Source organism: Neophocaena asiaeorientalis, unplaced genomic scaffold (assembly GCF_003031525.2).
Source record: "Neophocaena asiaeorientalis asiaeorientalis breed wild unplaced genomic scaffold, Neophocaena_asiaeorientalis_V1.1 scaffold78, whole genome shotgun sequence".
Lineage (NCBI taxonomy): Eukaryota > Metazoa > Chordata > Mammalia > Artiodactyla > Phocoenidae > Neophocaena > Neophocaena asiaeorientalis.
The window spans coordinates 6,218,199-6,239,226 of NW_020175018.1; positions in this window are offsets into that span (position 1 = coordinate 6,218,199).

A 21,028-nucleotide genomic window follows, 5' to 3' on the forward strand; every position below is an offset into this window, starting at 1 on the left:
CGGGCACAGCTGGTGGCAGTTAGGAGGGGAGAAGATGTAAGCATTTCATGTTTATATCCCAACTAGTTAAGACCCTTCATTATTAGTAACTAATGAGAGGATTGACTCAGCTGATCTTTTCTACTTCTCTAATTCTAAGATTACATGATTTATTCATTCATTCAACACGCATTTGAGAAGCACTTAGGCACCAAGTGCTGTGCTAAACTGTGAGGCGACATAAAGGAAAAGGCATTCTCTCCATCCTCTAGGAACTTTCCACTGATGCGGAAGGCAAAGGCTCAACAAAGCCATGGCCACACCATGCGGGGGTGCGGCCCATCGGTGTGAGCAAGATCCTTTGGGAGGAAGGGACGAGCGGAGTGGGAGAGACATCAAAAAAAGTGAAAAAAGTCTCATGAGGAAAAGGGCTTTGCTGGTCAAGAATGGAACTGTATACAGGCCCTTGTGTCCTTGTCTTTTGAAGTAAAAAGCTTTTCCTTTAGCCTCCCAGGCCTCCCCTCAGTCTCAAAGTCCTGGCTCAAGAGTTAATGATTAGGAAATCTGAAGATACAGAAACTGAAAAGAGCTGTTCGGCTGAAAAAACAGTAGCAATTTAGACTATAAACCCGTGACATGGCAGAATCACAGAACTCCCAGTTCCCTGAAAGATATCGACAAAGGCCTGACACACGTTCCAAAGTTGTTTTTACAGGAAACAGACCCCCACCAGATGGAAACTGCTAACCATGAGAACATAGACCTGAGACCCATTGAAACCAGAAGGTTGATAATGCTTGAAAACTTCAACTTGGTGCCAACCAATCTGTGAATCGTGCATGAGTTCATCACACATCCTGCAGCCTCCTCCCTCACACCACCTTTAAAACCCCTTCCCTGAAAGCCATCGGGGAGTTCGGGTGTTTTGAGCATGAAAAGCCCGTTCTCCCCGCACGGTGCCCTGCAATTAACGCTGCACTTTCCTTCACCACAACCCAGTGTCAGTAGATTGGCTTTACTGCATGAGGGCACACGGGCCCTAGTTTGGTTCGGTAACAAGAGGCGAGGAGGGAATATTCTAGGGGGAAAAGAGTTGGGCTCTGGCAGGGAGGCATGGTTGATGCTCAGGGGAACTGCACAGAGGTTAAGGTGGCTGGAGCAGGAGGGAGCGGGTGAGGGAGATGATCCCACAGACAGTGGAGTGGGAAGGCAGGCAGAGGGGCTTGACTCATTTCCCAAGGTAACGAGGAGTCATGGGATGTTCAGGGGCAGGGGTGAGGCATGGTCAAAATGTGTTTCAGAAGGATGACTCTGGATCCAGTCTGGGAGCAAGTTGCAGGGGCTGGAATGGGAATGGAGCCAGACCAGACCAGTCCCTGCTTCCAGCATCTCCTGGCTGTCTAGTGCCCCGAGGAAGCGATATCAGGAAGGCATCCTGATCTACATTTTTTCCTGTCTCCACAAGCTTCAGCAGTAGCATAATTTCCCCTTCTTTGCAGAGATGCCATCCCAGCAGAGTGGCATCCTGCCAAGACGGCCAGCCCGAAGTAGGAGAGACAGTGGGATGAGGTGGGGAGAGAGGCACATGGATTTCACAGCTGTAAGTTCTATCGTATTGAATTTCTCCCAGAACATAACACACAGCAATGCTGATGAAGCCCCCCTACACCCAACACAGCCTCTAGATTTGCCAAGCAATGGTGCTGGAATCTTCCATGAGGAATCGTGTCCAGCAGGGCACACAAGAGGTGAGTGCCAACCTTGGAGCTCACGGCAAAACCTTCTGGAGAAAGGGAAAAGCATCACCCTTTGGGGAACCTCCTCTTCTCACAAATCCGTCTCACAGATAACAGGCCAGCACCCTCCATAATGAAAGTGAGAGGTGATATTGTCCTCATGAAAGCTACTGTGACTCGTTCAGAGAGAGAGAGAGAAATCTGGGAACTACTGAATGTGATTCTGTTTTTCAGGTTTAAGCAGTTAAATCATAGAGAGCCCACAGGATGGTAAGAATGTAGATGTAATTCTGGGACATCTTCATCCTGTGCCCGCAGCTCTGTCCTAGGGCAGGAGGACATGGTCCTACACTTTCTGAGAACTCCATGCAGCCCCTCACTCACTCAGCACAGACCCCACCCTCGCACACTTTCTTTTTCCTTCGTCCTTTTTAACTCTTTTCTTCAATGCTCTTCTGCCCCCTAAGCAATTCCTATTCATCTTGTGTGCATGAATTGTAAATAATCTTCAGCCACATCTGGTTCTTCTGTGGGTTATGGTACTTAGACCACAAGGGCAGAAGAGAAGGGGTGTATTCATTTCCCAGAGCTGCCATAACAAATGGCCACAAACTGGATGGTTTAAAACAACAGAAATGTATTCTCTCCCAGCTCTGATATCAAGGTGTTGGCAGGGCCATGTTCCCTGTAAAGGAGGGATCTAAGGAAGAATCTTTCCCTGCCCCTTCCTGGCTTCTGGTGGTTCCTGGCAGTCCTTGGCATTCCTGGGCTTATAGCTGCATTACCCCAATCTCTGATTCTGTCTTCACAGGGCCGTCTTCCCTCTGTCTGTGTGTCCTCTCCTCGTATAAGGACACCAGACACTGAATTTCGCGCCCACCCTAATCTTGTATAACCTCATTTTAACTAATTATATCTACAATGACTTTATTTTTAAATAAGGTCACACTCTGAGGTTTCAGGTAGATAGGAATTTCAGGGGACACTATTCAAACCAGTACAAAGGACACAATCCTTAGGATAAATACATTAAAAGAAAATCAGGCCATTTGCACTATGAAGATAAAACTCCTGTTAGAATTTCTCCAGTACCTAATAATGCTGAAATAGACACTCTCCTACCCAACCACAGGTTGTTTTTTGTTAACTTCATGACAAGAAGTGCAGGCTCAGGAAAGGCATGGGCAATGGGAGAGAGACCTGGGCTGCCCCATATGGCTGAGGAAGCAGGCCCAGAGAGAGGTGAGTGGGGCTGCCAAGGTGCCTAGAAGCCAGGTGTACTGACTCCAAACTGCGGCTCTCTCCACTTCATCCCACTGCTGTGTGTCTCCACATGGCAAAACTTCTGGACGCTGAGGGGACAGAGCCAATGACTGACCCAAAGAGAATGAGGCAGGCAGGGTTTTGGTTTCTCAGAGCTGCGGTTGCCCAAGCCTTAGGGCTCGCATTCTTAGCGGCAGGGCTGAGTGTTGGCCCTAGCCAGGAGACACTACACAAGGTAGGCTCAGCTACCAGACTGTTCCACTTCCCATCGGGAGCCTGGTAGGGAGTCACACCAATGCCCTTGCTTTGGAATGGGGAAGGAGATCTCATGTGGCATTTATCAAATGTTTTCTAGTCAAGATGCACTGGTTCTGATTCTTAATTCTGCCCATTGGCAAAAGGAGGGAGGCCGAGTGGTTTCCAGGGCCTGAGGATGTCAAAGATGCCTTTTCTTACCAGCTCAGGTGAGCCTGGATTTAGTCCAGGTCAACGGAGATAATGACAGCTCCAGGGCTCAACTCAGCCCCTACCAGGCGAGCATCCATATAGTGCCAAAAAGATAGGAGAGTGCTAGAGATAGAGACAGAGATAGAAAAAAGAGATGGAAGGAGGAAGGGAGGGCAGGAGAGAGAGAGATGGAGAGGAAGAGAGAAATAGATTTATATGGACTTGAATATGACATTGCCAAGTTTACTCCCATCCGCCATAACCCTAAAGATGCACCTGGATTGGCAGGATCTATGTGCGTGGATGGAAATTGGGTCAGGAGCACCACAGGAAGACTGCCTGGTGCCTGGAAAGCACAGTCACTCAGGATGGGTGAGCTGCCCTGAGACTGACTCCTAAAACTGCAATTACCCGCCATGAGATCTATAGCAACGCCCACTCCTGTCGGCCTCAGTCTCCTTACCTGTGACTGGGATGCTGCCCAGGTGGCTGTGAGGGTCGAATGAGAGCGTGTCGTTTTAGAAGGTATTTACACACCCGCCCCGTTCCAGAAAGGATTTGCGGCACCTATGGGATAATGTAGACCCAGCACTTAGCACATTACCTAGCATGTAAGAGGTCCTCAGTCCTCCTTAGCCTTCCTTCAAAACCTCAGCAATTCAGTCTAATGCAATGTGGAGAGGATGCAGCAGTCAAAATGAATTAGGCAAATGTAGATATTTTTAGAGAAAAGTAGTCTTAATCAGTGGATCACCTATTCATCCAATTAAAATAGAATAACTTTAGAAACGGGGTAGCAATCTGGAAAAATGTTATGACGTAAGTAAAAAGGCAGTGACAAAATTTTAAAGGTGGGGGGGGAGTGCATTTGCACGATGCTTTACAAAATATGTTGATCTAACAAGGTGGAGAAATTTTTACCTCTTCTCTCCGGTCCTCACCAGAATTCTTTTCTTAAGGAAATGCGTTTGTTTTGGGTAAATTACTTGGAAAGAAGTGGGCTAAATGTGGGAACTAATCTGAGTGAGAGACGGGGGAGACCTTTCCTGTGACTCCAGGAAAGGGTGGTCTTGGAGGAGGAGTTCAGAAGGGAAGGGAGAGGAGATGCAGCAGGCACACAGGCAGGAGACCCCGTGTTGTAGGATACGGGAGGCCTTCCCAGGAGTCCCCGCACTTCGGTCAAGCTACGAACTCGTGCACAAGTGACAGTGCAGGGCTTGCTTGGACACTGAGGGAAGTGGCTGGATTTGTGCCCAGACGGATGCAAAGGAAAATAAAAATCAACCATAGGAACACAGATCAGGAGCAGAGCAAAGCCAGGGAGCAGTGGGACACAGAAACTCTCCAAAGCTAGGAGAAGAGTCCAAACGCCCCTACACTGAATTGGAGAATCAGGGGGCCTGTGCTGGCGTCTCGGTTACATTTGACTACATGGACAAAGATATAAAGAAAAAAATAAAATGGGTGATATATCATGATGGAAAATTGTGTTTGATTTTTCAAATATTTTCTTAAATTATAAAGTCACATATGGGCCTTGCGGAAATTTTGAAAAATACAGAAAAGCGTAAGGAAGAAAAACCACTGTTAATATTTTAGTGTATGTCGCTCAAGTCTCCTCCCACTCATGTGCCTGCTGGCACCCAGACTTACACATACGTGCACACACACACACACTCACGTGTATTAGGCCGCACACATCGGGTTTTCTGCCCTCCACTTTTTCTACTCAACCACGTAATATCAGCATTTCATGTGGCATTAAGTTTCTTTCTCTATTTCATTTTTAATGGCTACATAGTATTCCACATCATGGCACATAATTTAACCAAATCTCCCGATTTTAGAATTCACTATTCTAAATAATGCCCCAATGAATGTCCTGACACATAAACCTTTGCGCATATATATATATATATATATATACTTGGTTATTTCTTCAGGATCCCTTTCTAGAAATATAATTCCTGGGTCAAAGAAATGGATACATTTAAGGCTTTTGTCACATTTGCCCAAATTGCCTTCCACAGATAAGGTACCTATTTGATAATCACCAGCCATGCCTGAAAATGCCCATTTCCTCCACAGGGTCACTTAGCATTGGGGATAGTAATCTTCTTTCATCTCTGCCAGTTTAATGAGTGAAAATGCCATCTCAGCATTGTTTTAATTTTTGTTTCTTTGATCACCCGTGAGATTGATCATTTGCTCTTTGTATTTCATTTGTTATTAAATGACATACTTACATCCTTTGCCCATTTTTTTTTCACTTAGCTCCATGAAAATATCTTTATTGCCTTAAGAAAGAATATATCTTGTGTGTATATTTAAAAATCAGAGACATCTTGAATTATCAAAGAAAATTTTACAGAACACTGAAACATACCAAAAGTAGGCTAGGGGAAAGTTGAAAGGAATGCCGCATTTGATTGATGGCTAAATTACACAATGCTGTCACCTCCTTCTTTGCCCATTTTCTTACTGGAGCTTTTTTTCCCTTGTGTATGCATCTTTTAATCATTGTCTGCCATATATACTGTCAATATTTCCTTAGTTTATATTATCTTTTGAACTTGTTTATGGAGTTTTTGAAGCATAATAGCTTTATTTTATTTAGTTAAATCTACCAATATTTACCTTTACTGTATGTTTTTAATACTTAGAAAGGTTTTCCCCATTCTGCAATTAAGTAAATATTTTTTATCATTTTTTAACCCAAATATGCTTTTTAAAAATTTTCTTGTCTTCACTCTAACTGGAATTGAGTCATCTATATGAGGTAATGATATAAATCCATGTATTTTATGAATAGTCAACCATCCCAACATCATTTATTGACTGATCTATTCTTTTCCACTAATGTGACATGTCACCTCTATTGTAGCTGGTATTTCATGAGCCCTTACATAGCTGAGCAAGTCTTTCTGTTGATTATATTTGACTGGGTATAAAATCTTGAATCACTAATTTTTCTCTCAAAATTCCTTCAAAATTGCTGCTTCATATTCTAAAACTTAGTTTGTTCTCCATGTTTTTCTATCCTCTGCAAAATTTTACACAAAATAGGAGTTCTTTGTTTTATGAAGGTTTAGAAGAATTTACCTACCCACGTAAGACGTCACCATTTTAGAGGTAGTTCTTTGAGATTTTCCCCCAAGTTCTGTCATACTTATTGTTATAGTGTGTCATATCCATTAAGTCATTTTTATTTCATTTTATTTTTATCTTTTCTAGAAAATCATTCAGTTTATTCAGAATTTCAAATTCATTAACGAAAAGTTTTACGTAGTATTTTACTTAAATTTCTGGTTTATCAGAGTTTAAATGCCCTTTCTCCTGTTCAATGTCAACTACTTGTGTTTATCCCTTTCAGTTATTGAGATTGTCAAAGATTGTTTTGTACTCATCTTTTTCCAAAAAAATTAAATCCTAAATTTCTTCACCAATTCTCCTTTTCTTTTCTCATGTATTCATTTCTTCTCTTAAATGTATTCTGTTCTTCTTTCCACTTTCTTTGAGCTAACTCTGTGATCCTCTACCTCACTTCTGAAGTTGAATATCAAGTCCGTATTTTTTTTTGCTCTTTCCTACCTAAGGAAATTATTAAAGGCTGTGAATATTCCTTGGGATAAATCTTTGGCAATATTCCATCAGTGTTGATATGCTATGGTCTCATTGTTCGTGCATTCACCACAGTCTGTAATTATAGTTTGTGTTAATTTAACGATCTTTGACTAAAGAGTATTTGATATTATTCCTTATCTCATCCAACATCCTTCTCAGAGCTCAAATTTCCTCCTTTGAGTTTCTGATTCTTTTTCCAGCAGACCATGTCTTCTTAATGTCTGCCAAGGATACAAAATGGTTTCCTGAGTTCTTTTGTGTTTTCTTCTTTATTTCTGGAGGCTAAAGAGATGTACCTGCATCGTAGGTCTCTTCTTTTGATCTGCAACCTAAGATTTTTATTGGCTTTTTTTCCCTATCGTTCATCTTCAAGAAAATCTAAACCTGTAAATATCTAAATCCTATAAAAATACAGGGTATAAGAATTGTCCTGGACCCACTCTCTGTTCTTAGAGATGATGGCTGAACCCCCTCTTCAGTCTTCAGAAGGATAGCCTGAAGGATGCAGCCCACAGCTAAGTTCTCGATTTGCAGCAGTTCTCGAATAGGGTAAGACACATGGAGAAACCATAATTCTCAGCATGCAGTGACATGTGGCTCATCCCTTGTTCCTTTTTCTGTCTTCAGCATCTCATTTGCAGGCCTTGAACTCCACGGCTTGGAATGTGGCATAATTAGCGAGTGTGCACGCACAAACACACACACACACACACACACACATTTTCTGTTGAAAATTCTGAACTACTGTTTCTGCTTGAATGCAGACAGAAGGGGAGGGAAGGGAGAGGGCAGAGGAGATGGAGGCAGGGGAAGAGTAACATCCTGGCTGCCTCCCAGTGGAAGGATGGCTGCCCTACTTTCTGATTTTAATGGCCCTGGGGTCTAGAGACAAGGAGGAAGTGCAAAGTCCCTTCTTACTTTTCTTCAAGTGGTCTCAGTTTTCATTAAAAAAAAAAAAAAAAGTAAGGCAGGTTTCTCTTAGTTCAAATCCACCTGCTTCAGAGTTAGTGGAAATCTCTCTTTGATTCTATATTAGGCTGGTTACCGCTCTTAGTTTTAGGTGACTCTGTGAGCTTTTACCTCGAGTTTCCATAGGTATTCAGTGAAGAATGTAAAGAGGCTGTGACAGAGCCTGAGAACCAGATGCCACCTTAATGAGCATTTTTCATTCATGGCTCTAATTTTGCTCGTGCAATAAATTCCAGTCTTGCTGCCACCTCAGTCCAGTCCCACCATTTCTTGCTGGGAGCGTTGGGGATATTGCCTGCCTCCTCTCTGCTTCCAGTCCCATCCCTTGCATTTCATCCTCCACCCCAGTTACCAAGGGTGATCTTCCTAAAGCCAAATCTATTTAGTCCCTTCCTCCTTTCCAAATCTCCAGCTCAGCCATCTAAAGCCTCATGGAAGTACCTACATGACACAGCAAATGGCATCCAGCTCCTCTGGGGTCATGGGAAGGAATGGGTGAGTGCTTCCTTCTTGGGCCACCTGGCCACAGCCTGCCTGGGAAAATGCAGGACAAAGGAAGTTGGTTCTTCAGCTTCTTATTTTATCCCCCTGCGAAATGTATTTTCAGGATCAGCTACATAATTTGTGGGCCCCAGTGCAAAATGAAAATGCAGGGCCTCTTGTTGAAAATGTGTTAAGAATTTCAAGATGGCAACAGCACAGCATTAACCCGGGAGGGGGCCCTTCTGAGTGCGGGGCTTTGTGTGGGTGGCACAGGCCACTCACCCATGATACCAGCCCTGGGTGCTGTGTTTCACATGACTTGAGCTGGAAACACTGGTAGAGATCGTTTAGTCCAACTCTAAATAACCCTTTCACACTCGGAGAGCTGGGTCTGAAGCTCAGAGAGGGAGTAGATATTGGCCCAAATCCTAGAGCAAGTCAGAGATTGGGTCTCTTGCCTCCAGACCGGAGGATCCCTTTTCTTCCATGCTGCCCCATGAAGCTGTCTATCACTGGTTAAACCACACAGACCCAGAGGGAAGGCCTCTGAGCTCTGGTATTGATCTCCCAGCACAGAGGCAGAATAGTTTAAGGAGGAAGTGTCCCATATCTGGAGCAAGATTTGAAGCATTTATCCAACAAAAACGAATGCTGCATGTAACTGGGGCAGATCGACTTTTCTCTCCGGACTTTAGTTTCCTCCTTTGCAATAGGAAGGCATTGAACCAGCTGGTCTGGAAGGCCCTTCCCAGGCCTAAATGATGTGGAAACATCAGGGTGGAAAACAGTCCCATGGGAACCCGAAGGGACCTCCCATCCCCAACAAGATGCAGCTCTGGGCTGAGCTGTCCTCGGGTAAAATTAAAGTCCACTTTCAACTGAATTTGCCAGTTTTTCAGCCAAAAAAAAAAAAAATAATAATAAGTATCACAACTACAAGCTCTTCCAAGCCAACCTGCCCTTAAACAGATAATCGGATTTGCATAAATTGAGTGCTGCTGAGGTTTAAATAATTCATCAACATGGCAGGCTCTTTTTTTTGCGGTACGCGGGCCTCTCACTGCTGTGGCCTCTCCCGCCGCGGAGCACAGGTTCCGGACACGCAGGCCCAGCGGCCATGGCTCACGGGCCCAGCCGCTCCACGGCATGCAGGATCCTCCCGGACCGGGGCACGAACTCACGTCCCCCGCATCGGCCGGCGGGCCCCCAACCACTGCGCCACCAGGGAAGCCCGGCAGGCTCCTTTTAATAGCCAAACAGAACTGCTAGACTTTGGGAAAGGATCAATGGCAGCCACGTCCCAAGGATGTTCACTGCACCCTCAGGATGGATGGTAAGGTTTGGAGACAGGAATCTCTGCTTCCTGGTTCTTCATGGATTCAGATAAGGATGTGCTTTCATTTCCACAGGACTGATGTGTTCAGCGAAGGTGGTTCACAGAATCAGGGCAAAGGGAAACGCCTGAGCCCATTTGCAAAAACATGAAATATCGTGCGAGATCTCACTTTCCTGCAGACTCAGGGAAATGAGAAGGATAAAGCCACGTGATGAGCTGATGGAAGACAGAAGCAGAGAAGTTGAAGCAAAGAAGATCCAAGTGTTGGGAGACAATTTCACTGCCTTCAGATCTCTGAAGTGTTGTCGTGGCCTAGAGAACAGAATGTTTTTGGTAAGGCCGAGACCAACAGGAACCCCTGAGAAGGAGACGTCAGGCTATCTGGGGGTGCAGTTTCTAGCTGGCCCTGCATGGCTCGCTCGTATTAGCTAGAAGAGGAGGTCGTTTGGCCCTTTGTGATTTGCACAGTGACCTTGTTTTTGTCTGTGCACAGATCGCACAATGAAGGGGTCTTTTTTGTCTCACCTTGTTGGAGTCGAAGAATGACCTTGTCTGACTCTGGTGTTCCGTGAGGGTGTTTATATCCAAAAGTTGGGCACACAGCCCAATGGGAGAGCCAGGCCAGCTCCAAAGAGCTCAGAGGCCTAACTGTCAGCAGGTATCAGAGGCTGCTTTCCTCATTCTCACAGCCATACAAGAAGATCAGTTTGGTTCTTTTTGTTGTTGGTGGTGGTTCTTTTCTTTTTTCCAAAATATCAGTGTCTTTATTTCTTTTAATTGAAGTATAGTTGATTTACAATGTCGTGCTGATTTCTGCTGTACAGAAAATGACTCAGTTATACACATATGTGTATTTTTTTAATATTCTGTTCCATTATGGTTTATCCCAGGAGATTGAAGATAGTTCCCTGTGCCATACAGTAGGAAGCTTGGTGCTTATCCATTCTAAATGCAATAGTTTGCATCTACCAATCCAAAACTCCCAGTCCATCCCTCTCCCTCCCCCCTCCCCCCGGCAACCACAAGTTTGTTCTCTTTGTCTATGAGTCTGTTTCTGTTTTGTAGATAGGTTCATGTGTGTCATATTTTAGATTCCGCACATAAGTGATATCATATGGCTTTTGTCTTTCTCTTTCTTACTTCACTTAGTATGATAATCCCTAGTTGCATCCATGTTGCTGCAAATGGCATGATTTCATTCTTGTTCATGGCTCAGTAGTATTCCATTGCATATATGTACCACACCTACAAGAAGATCAGTTTTACAGCTGATCTCCCAGGGACCCTGGTTCAGAATATTCGATGCTAACTTTGTTGTCTTCCCCTCAAACATGTCCCTTCACCTTGATCAGTGGAACCCCCTCCTACATGGGGACCCAGGTGAGATATCTGGACATCATCCTAGCCCCTTAACTCCATCTTCCTACCACATTTAATCCCATCACAAATCCTGTTGATTCTGCCTCAAGATTAAACCCAAGCTCCTAGAAGTCTTTTGTTCTTTCTTGTTTCCCCAAGTCAGTGTCCAGGGAACAGGGGAGGTGATGGGAATGTTGGAAGCAATGACATGGCATCTCCTCCTTTCCCACTAGTGGCTGGGAATGGTTGGTCTTAGGAGAGAAGCCAAAGGAGGTGCGCTAGTGACAGGCTGTGTGGGACTCAGGGCCCAAGCAATGTGGCAGTGTGGCTTTGTGCCACTGTGTATGGCACAGAATCAGGGAAAGAATCTTTCTTCCCCAACTCCACCCAAAGCCACCATGTTCTTTGGCCATCCTCTTGGTGTAGGGTTGCCAGTAGATAAGGGCAGGTGTGCCCAAGGAGGCTGAAATCTCAGGAAGATCATGGAAAACAGAGACCTTTGCAGTGGGAACCAGAACAGACAAACAAGGGAAGAATTTCCATGAGCATCTACAAGCCAGGGGAGAGACTCACTCCAGAGACTTCAGACCAGCAAAATATGAATACAAATATTAATATGATTCTGTTAGTAGCCATAGGCTGGCAAAAGATGAGACATTTGGGTCTCACAAAGTCTGTGCCCGTAGAACTTAGAGGGCCCTAGACTGGTGCTCCTCAAACTTTTTGTGGCCAGGGACCAATCGTTGGTTCCCAACCAACTGTTGGTTCCCCGTCCATCATGGGCTATTGTGTGGACTGGTGTATGTGACTAAGGCACGGATTGTTCTACCTGCAAATCACCACCCACCTCCGGACATACCCACACCGGTCTGTGCCCTATTCAGCAAGGGAAGACTCTGATCACATACTTGGATGTCCCAGCCATGCCAAATAGCTGCAAAATGTTCTAAACACTTAGTTCTGCCCGTTTTCTTACCACTCCTCCTTGCTAGAGGTGGAGCCAGTGGGTGGGGTAGGGCAGTGTAAATGCTTTCTTCCCAACAGTCACGGACCAGCACCAGTCTGTGGACCACAGTTTGCATAACATCATCTCTGGCCATCAAAGGTCAAAGCAGGCATTTCAAAGTTACCAAGTCTTATCCCCTCGTCTCAAGAGCATGGCCTTGTGCTAAGCGAAAGCTGACTTAATTAATTTCTCAGATCCATACAGGCCAAGACAGACTTATGAGCTGGGGAAAGTCATCAAGAATGTGAATGTCATGTCGCATCTCCTATCAAAGATGGTGTGTGTACTAGTTGCCTATGGCTGCTGTCAGAAATAAACACACACTCGGTGGTTGAAAACAATACAAATGTATTTGCTTTCGGTCTGGAGGTCAGAAGTCCAAAATGAGCCTCAGGGGCTAAAATCAAGGTGCCTGCAGAGCTGGTTTCTTCTGGAGGCTCCAAGGGAGAATTTTCCCTGCCTCCTTCCAGCTTCTAGAGGTCACAGCACTCCTTGGCTTCTAGCCATATCACTCCAAGTTCTGTTCCAGCATTGCATCACTGCTGCCAGCCTTTGATGTTCTTGCCTTCCCCGTATAAGGAAACTTTTGGCTCTACTTAGGGCACACCAGATAACGTCCCCAACTCAAAATCTTTAACATGATCACACCTGCAAACTCCCTTTTACTCTATAAGGTAAGATTCACAGGTCCTGGGGATTAGGGCACGGACACCTTTGGGCTGGCCATTATTCAGCTTACCACAGTAGGAAAAGTACATTTTCTTTGAATTCGTCTTTCCCCTGTCAGACCTGATTCAGTGAAAAGAGGACTGGTTTTAGCCCCTCATAGGCTTGTGTTCCAAGTCCAACTCAGACATGCCTGAGTGTGTGAGTTGTGGCATGTCATTTCATCCTTTCTGAGTCTCAATTAGTCCATCTGTAAAATGGGGTCAGCAGCATCGTACCTCCCAGAGTTGCTATGAGGAAGAATATGTATGTGTATTCAAAGGGCAGAGCACCCAGTAGGGGCTCAGAACACGTTACTTTGCTCTTTTCTGGATGTAGTGCTACATCTTCCTTATCTGCCCACCAGGAACATTGGTGACCTGGCGTTTCTTTCTCACTAGTACTCAGGGGATCCACATTATCATGAGTTCACACACATCTCCCCTCTGCTTGTCTTTTATCTCCAGGAAATCTCTGCCTGCACCATCCCCCTGGCCATTGCCCATGGCAGCAAAGGCATTTTTCCAGCCTTGGACCAAACAGAGCAGAGATCACGGAGGGTACACAGGAGGATGCCCACGGGAAGAGACACAGCCAGATCTGCCTCCCCGCTGTGTACTTTGAGGCCAGACATGAAAGGCCTTTTTAGAGAGATGCAGGGAGTTGTCATTAGAGCCTTTCTTCTCTTGATAATGGTCCTTCCATAACCAGAAGAAAAAAAAAAAATGTTGATGTGCTATTTATTATAATACGTGGGCTGAAGGGTATATATAATCATGAAAATCAACCTTTGACCAAAACTGCTCCTGTAATTGTGCCAGTTTTAACACTGTGTACTATCTAAAATTTTCCTGTGGGTGGTCTCAAAGAAAAATCATAGAATTTTAGCATTTTAGGGAAACCCAAAGCCATTTAATCCATTCTCAAAAAAAGCCAATATAGAGCGATTCTACTTGCACATCTTTAATGACAATAGGCTCACTACCTCCTTCCTCTACAGTTCTTTCTTTTAGGTCCTTGAGGGTGATAAATAAGCACACCCTTCTCCCCTCCAGTTTTGAATCAATTGTGAAAGAGATTAGTCAGCTGGGGATAATATCAGCTTCAATGTTTAGCTACGGGGATGGGAGTAGGCAAATTGGACACGAGACCAGAATGGGCTTTCTATGACTCCCCCAAGCCTAGGGCCAGCCTCAATGAGAGATGGGTCTGCAGAGCAGCCTCCCACCCACCCAGCAACTTGGGGGACCCTGGTTGCCTCACACCCCACTTGGGCCCAGAGGGTATGGGAATGCTGTCCTATGCTTCTCTGTGAACGAGTGGCATGTGGCCCTTTGCTCCACCCAACAGGCAGGACCAAGACGCAGACTCTCTCATCCTCTCACCATCTCTTCCTAAGGCTTGCAGCCAAGCAGAGGCCAAAGCCCAGTGAAAGATTTCTCCTTCAAACTTCTGCGAGTCCTCTGTTCTGTGAGGCAGCAGTAACCTGGGGAGGGAGAACGTGATTCCACCCTATGTGATCGCTTGAATCAATCGATTTGATTGCTTTCCTTGTTGGAGCTGAAATCTGCTTCCGTTCCAATCCACCCAGTCTTCCCGGTTCTGTGCTCTGTTGCTCTACAGGACAGGTCAAGGACAATACCCACCACCACGGGCTCCGTGGTCCAGTTCAAACCGTGATTCTGCTACTGACTTGGCATGTCTCCTAGGGCAGATCTATCTACTTTTCTAAGTCTCCATTTCCTCATGTATGAAGTGGGGCTGACGGTGGTCCCTCCCTCATAGGGGGTTATGACCATTCACTGAGATAAACCATGGGAATCATTTGGCCTGAAACGTGGTAATAGTTTCATAGTCATTGCTGGCATTATTGCCACACGGAGAAGTTTAAACATTGCATAATATAAGATACAAAAAAGAACTTAGCCCACTAGGTGGGACGACTCCTGGTACCCTCTCTGGGGAATGCAAGAGGAAATGAGATCCAAACTTCACCCTTCCCTGGACACTTCGTTGAGAGAGGGGTGGAGAACAGAACGCTGGCCTGAACCTACTCACTCCTGCGGGACAGGGTCTTTCATCATCTGACATCCTCCCACGCTCTACCCTGGTTCAGCTCTGTGCTGGGCAGTGAGCCCACAGAAGGCACTCAGATGCTGCTCTGATCCTTACAGAGCTCACAGACCTAGCAAAGTCTGCAGCCTGTAGCTGTAGAGTACACCCCTGAGGAAGAGGATCACTTCCACATGGTGGCCTTGGGAATGCTTCCTGGGGAAGTGGGAATTCAAACTGAGCTTTGAGAGATGGCTACAACTTGATGGGTAGTGTATCAGCTATTTATGCCACAGTAAATGCTGTGTAACAAGTAATCCCAAAACTCAGTGGCTTCAAACAATAGGCACGGACTTCTGATCACGAGTCTATGCCTAACCTGGTGGTTCTGTTGATCTTGGCTGACACTCTCATGTAGCTCAGTGTTGGCTGGCAGTCAGATGGTCCAGAATGACCGTGGCTGGGACAACCAGGGTAACTCAGCTCTTTTCCATGTGCTTCTCATCCTCCAGCAGTATCATCCAGGAATGGTCTCCCGGGATCATGGAGGAAGAGAAGAGAGAGCAAGCCACGCTGTGCAAGCTTTTTCCAAGACTCAGATTGTGTCACACGCACTGACATCTCATTGGCCATCAGAAATCGCATGGCTGAGGCTGGCATCAGAAAGGAGGACCCTTCAGAGTTACAGAGCACAAGGAAAGGAGAAGAACAGAGTTCCTTAATGCAATCAGTCTGCATAGGAGTAGAGAGAAGAGCCAGAGGGAAACCTGAGTGAGCTGTGAGGATGGGGGGAAGAAGGGACTCTTCCTGTCCCATCTGGACCGGAGGACGCCTCCGTCACCACAACAGCCACTGTTTCCTGAGCATCAAGACTGTGCCAGGCACAGGGTCAGATGTTCAACACCATTATCTCATTTCAAGGCAGACATTCCCATATTACAGATGAGAAATCAAGGCTTGGGTATGGAAAAGCCAGGATTCAAACCCTAGTCTGTCAGACACAAAACCCTATGTACTTACCACTACCGTCCCTGCCCATTAGGAATCCGTGAGGGAATTAAAGATTGGACCCAGATGGTCAAGACCCAGACGTCTACCCTTGACCCCACCTTTCTGTGAGACCTCACTCATTCCAGAGCTCGCCTTCCTCACCACCAAGGCCTCCCTGCACTTGCTGCCTTCCCTGAGGCGTCCCTATTTGAGCTTAATTAGGTTTGTGCCAAGTTCACGAATTTCCTTAAACTTAATGGGCTCTAAAGAGAAAATAGAGATCTTTCTTGCCAGGTGTTTATTTCCTTCCCACGTTGTCCCCACTGCACTCTGAGACTCATTTCCTCATCCCGTCTGGTTCACGGGTGCAGGTGAGATTAGGTGGAGCGCAGCGCGTGCTCCCCGGGTGCCCCCAGCCACCCCACCCACAGCAAGCCCAGACGTCCCCTCCTCCCCCGGCAAGAAGATGGGAAAGAGAGAAACTTTACAGACCAGCCTTGTCCCCAGCCGAGCCAAATCCATCCCTCACATCTGGCCTTAAACATTTTTGCAAAGGGCAGGAAGGACGTGGTATTTCTTGAGGTCCTACTATGCGCGTGTGTATGTCCTACACTGCACGTGTACCCTCAGCCCATTCATCGAGCGAATTGACAGAGTATAGATTCTGGAGCCATTTCATCCGTGCAGGTTACTTGCTGGGGATACCTCTGCTCCTCCGTTTTCTCACCCAAAGCTGGGGATGAACACAGCACTCACCTCAAAGGTCGTTGTGAGGATTCAATGAGTTAATACTTGTGAAGTGCTGAGAACAGTCCCTGGCTCATGATAAGGACTCAATAAATGTTTGCCACTCTAATTATAATGATTATTTCTATTATCCCCAGCATTCTGTGAAATAGGCACTTGCCTCCTTTAGAGCTAAGAAAACAGATTTGTGGGGATAAAGCGATTTGCCCCAGATATCACCCAACTCTGTAAACCATAAGTAACAATAAGGTGGGAACCTTCTGTGCCAGCCAGTCCCTTCCCTGCCCATCACACCGCTACCGACCCACCCACCACAGACTAGGGGGGGCATAAAGAAATCAGTCTTTTAAAGCAGCAAATCCAATTCTCTCCAAGGCAAAGGCAAAAATAGCTCCCAGGAAGGGGAGGGTGGAGGAGGTTACGGCCTCTGTGAGCTCTCCTTTTTCTACTTGTCTCCAGTGAAGCCACTCAGTGTCTGATCCCACCTGTCCTCAGCCTGAGATGAGTAAAATACAACCCTTACCCAGGATCCCCTTCATATGCAGAGGTGGTAGGTGATTCTGCCTGGGGCTCAGGGAAGGCTGGGAGGATAAGGGCCCACTGAATGGGATTTAAAGGATGGGAGAAATTCACCAAGTGCAGAGAGGAAGCCCCAAAGCAGCCAGTGCAAAGGAACAGGAGAGCTTTCAGCTTATCCCCTGAGGGTGGACCGGGATCTGGTTAGTCAGGGGATAAAATGATTAGGGCTGTGGCAATAGCAGAGGACTTTGAAGGGCGTTGAGTGTCAAGAAAAGGCATTTGGGCTTCATCTGAGCACAGCGGGGAAAGCCACTGGGGGCTTTAAGCCGACACGGTGAGATGATCAGAGCTGGGATTTGGAACGCTCCATCCCTGGAGATTGATTTGAAGAGGCAGATATTAAGAGGAAAATTAACTTTGGAGGGCCTAGGTCAGGTGATGGACTGGGCACTACACACGTATCCCACGTATCCCGTGGAGCTTTCCCAGTGATGTTAGAACAGGAGTCTGCCGACTACCCACCGTCTGTGGACCAAATGCCCCCTGCTGCCTGTTTTTGTAAATAACAGTTTTAAATACAGTCACCACCACCGTCCATTTGTTTATGTGTCCTCTATGGTTGCTTTCACTATAATAGCAGGACTGAATGGTTGCAACGAAGATGGGCTCACAAGTCCTAAAATATTCACCATCTGACCCTTGTATAGAAAAAGGCTGTCAGTGTCTGTGTTAGAGGGAATGACTCTCATCCCCATTTTATGTATGAGAAAACCGAGGCTCTGAGAGATGAGGTGCCTTGCCCAAGGTCACGTGGCTTGTAAGCGGAAGCAGGGAGGTGGACGAGGAGGCCTGGGACGATCGTTAAGGTAAAACCAGGAAGGTGGCCCCAGGATGCCCGACCCCAAATCCATTGCCGCAGACTTTCCGGCACCCTCCCGTCCCCTCCCGCCCAGCCACCACTGCAGTCAGCTGAGGGGACTCAGGCGCCTCTTTGTCAGCCAGAACCCTTGCTCTGGTCCCCAAACCAGCATCAAATGACTAATTTAAAACCTAATGCTTCTACCATGTCCACCCTGGCTGCCCCTTCTTCGGCTTATCATATCCTATTCAAATCCAAAATAAATTATTTCAGCTCTGCAGCCTTTGGATAAAGAAAAAAATGAAATTAAAAAATAAAAAAGGAAGAAGGCAAAGCTTTGAAGGGACAGCCTGCCTGCCTCCTTCTCCCTCAGCTCCAGGCCTTTTTTCTAAACCTGCACTGATAACCTTGAGGGGACGCTGAGCCCTAGAGGCTGCCGGGACAGAGCCACACTTCCATCCAGACCCCAGACCTTCCGCAGGCGGCCGGACAGAGATGCAAAGGTTTTAGGTACCAGACGGCCCTACATTTCCCATCAGTTTGACAAAGCCCTGTCCCCTTCGGTAGACCAGAGCCCCATGTCTTTAGGAAATAAGATTGCGGGGGAAGGGAATGTGCATAACCACCTGATAATCGTTAGTTTATTATTTAAGTATGTTCTATCCACCTGCCATAGGTATGCCAGGTGCTGAGCTAGGCAGTTGGCATATGGAGATAAATAGCCAAGGGAAACCCTGTTTGTGTGCCCATTCTAAGCAAACCATCAGACCTACTGCACTTTACAAAGCCCTTTCTCCTCCACTCTTACCAGACCCTCCCCAAAATTCTCTGAGGCAAGGTTGGGGTGACGTCATTAAGAACCTCATCTTACAGCTGAGGAAACTGAGGCTTGGAGATGTAACAGAACTTCTCAAATTCTTCCCCCATCAGAGTCCCTGTTAGAACACGGTAGTGGTTAAAACGCTGGCCACATTGACCTGGTTTTGCTAGCTGTGTGATCTTGAGACAGGTTTCTTAACCTTGCTAAATCTCACCTTACCCATCTCTGAAATGGGAAAATTAAAATCTATCTGTCAGGTCTTTATGGGCGTTAAAATGAATAATAAGGATAATTTAGTGCAATAGCAGACAGAGCAAGTTGTTACTGAAGGCTTGCTTGTCTGCTATTGACTGCTGCTGTCTCTGGATGATGACGATGAAGGGGTGGGGAGAGGAAAGGGAGGTACAGGGGAAAGAGGAGGACGGAGGAGGAGGGTGGGGGAGGGAGAGAAGGAAGGGGGGGGGAAAGAGGGGAAGGGGAAAAGGGAGGAGGGGAGGGGGACGAGGGGAGGGGAAAGTGGCAGAGGAAGGACAATGATGATGGTCTGGCCCTGCAGCTGACTCCCAATGGCCTTTGCCCACAGCCCTTGCATCCCCTGAAATGAGGTACCCTGGCTGTACCTCAGACTTCCTCCACTGACCAGGACAGATCCTCCCACCTCTCTAGTCTCAGTTTCCCCACCACAGCTGAGGGAGATGCACAAGACAATCTCCAGTCTTTTTCTGTTGTTTGTTTGCTTGTCGCGGAGCACAGGCTCCGGACGTGCAGACCCAGTGGCCATGGCTCACGGGCCCAGCCGCTCCGTGGCATGTGGGATCTTCCCGGACCGGGGCACGAACCCATGTCCCCTGCATCGGCAGGCGGACTCTCAACCACTGCGCCACCAGGGAAGCCCAGACAATCTCTAGTCTTTAGTCTCACTTGCTGGGAACTGAAGTCCCGATAACCAGGAGAGGAGAGACCCAGTCCCCAGTGGAGGGGACCAGAGAGAAGGCATGGGCGGGGCAGATGCCTGGTAAACTGAATACCTCAACTGTCTTTAAAGGAGACATGCCCCTCCCAACCCTGGGCAGTTTGGGGATCTCTCTTCTGCCACCGCCTGATTCCAGAGGGGCGGCTGTCAACAGAGGAAGCTGGCGAAAAGGGTCAGCAATGTGCCACAGTCTCTTGAGCACCTTAGAGGGACTCTGCGTGCTCGGCAGCTGCCAGGCATCCTTGAGAGGGGGTTTGCTGGAGGAAATCACTGGGTAGGGGCATGTCTCCAGGAGCACCTGGGGCTGTGGATGTCTTCACCGCCCTGGCTCTTGCCCTCTGTTATCAGATGGGGCGGCCAAGGTGGGGAGGATGCCCAAGACACACCGTGGGTTTTTGTCATCACAGCCTGTCCAAGGAGGTGTGCAGATGGGAACCATGAGTCCGGGCAGGGCCAGGCGGCCGTGCAGCAGCTGTATGATGAGGTAAGAGGTCAAGTGTGTTAGCGTCTCCACGCCTCAGGCTCCCCAAACTTCTCCCCGCGCATATTAACCAGCAAATAGTGACTTTTGCATCATTTGATTTCCTGATTCCCTCTAAATCACACTGAAAGCCCAGGGAGGAATCCACCCTCTGCTTTAATGCTTCTGAGGATAAACACCTTCTACCCCTGGGCCCAGGATAGTCCATCCCCACAGCCCCAGTCCAAGCAAGATAATCCGTGTCTCCGCCTCGTGTCCGAAGTCTCCTGTCTGGGTGCATCCCAGATGCCTCTGTGGCATCTGTAGAGGAAAAGAAAGAAGGCATCTTTGAGCGAGACTGCCTGGCCTGAATCTCATTCTGCCACCCTGAGCTGTCTGACCTTGAACACGTTCACGGAACTCTCAGAGGCTGGGCCGTCATCGCTGTAGCACAGACGTTGGAAGTGTGAAAACCATAGGTTTGTCTGGGGCTGTGGGGACTTTTTTTGTTTGTTTGGGGGGGTTTGCTTGCTTATCAAGTGCCAGACAGATGCTACAGGCTCACACAGGTCAGCTCACTTGATCCCATGAGGAAGATCCCTTTGTCCTTGTTTTACAAGAAAGGAATTCTGAGGCCCTGCGGGAAGCAGTGACTTGCCCTGGGTCACTTAGCAACAGAGCGACAGAGCCGAGCTTTGGAA